Raw genomic sequence first — 2,191 nt, forward strand, 5'->3', positions numbered from 1 at the left:
ACATGGATCAAATTAGACACTGCAAGACTATAAATCTGTTCCCTTCTAATGTGAAAAGGGCTTCACTGAGCTATACGCTATACTTGTATATTATGCCTTCGATATTCACTCAAAGCCATTACAAGGAACAAATGAAAACGGCATCAGTATTTGCTATTAATCAGTTGAGAACATTCTCCACTATTTCAATTAAATAAGTATCCAGGTGAGAAACTTCTTTTATAATTTAACCCCAGAATTTTTTTTTTACTCCAAAGAACCAGTTAACAGAATAGAAAGTGTTATTGTTTTGGCTATCAGGAAGCTCAGCCATGTTTAATTCTCAATCACATCAGCTACGTTAACCCATAAACCATATTATCATCCTCCTCCTTATAATCTCATCTCCTATTTCTATATTTTGTTCTCTATTTTTAAGTACTCAAAGCTTTTTTTTAAAGGGCTGAAAAAGAATACATTTGTGGTAGGCATAGCAATGTGCCACCCAGATCCCCTTCAAGGAAGGACTTGTTGACCCAACTATTGGGAGAGCTGTCAGCAGAAAATCTTTAGCTGCCAGCCCCTCAAAGATCACCTTGGCTGCAGAGTGCCGTCTGGCCCAGGCTAGGCTCTTCCCAGGACATTACAACTCCTTTCCAGGCTAGTACCAGACGAGATCCTGGGGGTTGGCTGAGACTGTCATCAGGCGTGCGTCTCCGTTTAGTTTGCCCTGTGCCCACTCCTGTTTCTTTCCAGTACCTCCCTGAGTGTTGATCCCAGGAGCACTCCCTAATAAACATGCTGCACACTAACCTGTCACAGAGTCCGCATCCAAAGAACCCAACCTGTGACAGCACTGAATCAAAAGAGACTCAGGAGGCTGAGGCAGGAGAACTGCTTGAACTTGGGAGACGGAGTTCGCAGTGAGCCAAGATTGCGCCATTGCACGCCAGCCTGGGCGACGAGAGAGAAACTCTGTCTCAAAAAAAAAAAAAAAAGAAAATACATCAGGTAGGGGTATTTTACAAAGGAGAGAGGATATACAATAAAGTGTTCATACATACATGGGAAGCAAAACAGCACTGACTCTGGGGCCAGACTACCTGGGTTTCAATCCTGCCTTTTAGCTCTGTGCCTCAGTTTTTTCATCTGGAAAATGGGGGTAATAAGAGCACTTATAGGGCTGTAATGAGGAAGAAATGAGACAATGTGGATAAAGCAGTTCCATAGTGTTTACTATACACCAACCACTGTTCTAAGTGGTCATTTAATAAACAGCTGTGAGGCCAAACCCACAGGTCCCGAGGGGCAGCTGGGCTGGGACTCTCCCCAGACTCTGGGCACGGGCACAGGTACAGTGTAGGCCAAGGCATGCTGAAGCATGCATGCTCACAGAAATAGGCCTGAGCAGGGCTAGCCTGGGTGACGTCACAGGCGTGTGCCTTGTGTGGGTGCTGGGCTGCTCCTCCCAGACAGCGCAGCTGCACGTATTGCCATTCACACCCACACACCCATATATATGCTGAGCTGGGGGAAGCCCACACAGACCACACCCTCTGCATGCCCTGTTTTTCCTGCACCTCCTTTGGTGGAAGCAGGCAACTGAGGCCTGGGATGCTGGCCCAGAAGTCCCAGGAGGAAATGGGCCCTGTTCTCTGATTACAGGCCTGGCAATGGGCTGAAAACTCAAGCTCTTGTTGGCAGGGATTTCTTGAGCCCCTGGAGGTCCAGCCCCAGAGGCAAAAGTAAAAGCAAGGAAGACTTACCCTGCACATTAGGAAGCTCCCCCAAAAAAATGGAGAAACAGATTTAAAAAGTGTATCGAGCCCACAGGCTGCCTTTGTCAGCATGGGAAGCTCAACGAGGGCTGCAGCACTTAGGAGGGTGCCTCCTGTAAAAAACAGAATCAGACAGCCAGAGAGGGGCCCCATTCAGCCCCTGCCCGCCTTCCTGGCCTCATCACTCCCTATCCCCTCCTCAGTTAGGAAACTCTAGCTTTGTAACCCTAAATTCAAACCTCTTCCTGGCCTCAGGGCCTTTGTACATGCTGTTACCTCTACTTGGAACGTATTTTTCTCCAACCCACCTTTAATAATTCACCTCGCCATTGACTCACTTCTTTTAGACCTCTGCTGCGGTCTGAAGAGATCTCGACCCAATGTTTTTCCTCCTAGCCCTCATCACAATTGTCTTTATGTAACAGAGTGTTTAA

General features: G+C 47.1%; 1 non-coding gene across 1 annotated transcript; it reads right to left on the reverse strand.

Annotated features, from left to right (window-relative positions):
• Positions 1 to 792: 792 nt before the first annotated feature.
• On the reverse strand, positions 793 to 1,849 carry LOC123567228 (uncharacterized). The gene is made up of 3 exons (XR_012419394.1): positions 1,746 to 1,849; positions 1,044 to 1,128; positions 793 to 954 (listed from the first exon to the last, which is right to left on the reverse strand). It is a non-coding gene; the product is annotated as an uncharacterized protein (transcript).
• Between the last annotated feature and the right edge of the window lie 342 nt (positions 1,850 to 2,191).

The sequence above is a fragment of the Macaca fascicularis genome, chromosome 10 (assembly GCF_037993035.2).
Source record: "Macaca fascicularis isolate 582-1 chromosome 10, T2T-MFA8v1.1".
Lineage (NCBI taxonomy): Eukaryota > Metazoa > Chordata > Mammalia > Primates > Cercopithecidae > Macaca > Macaca fascicularis.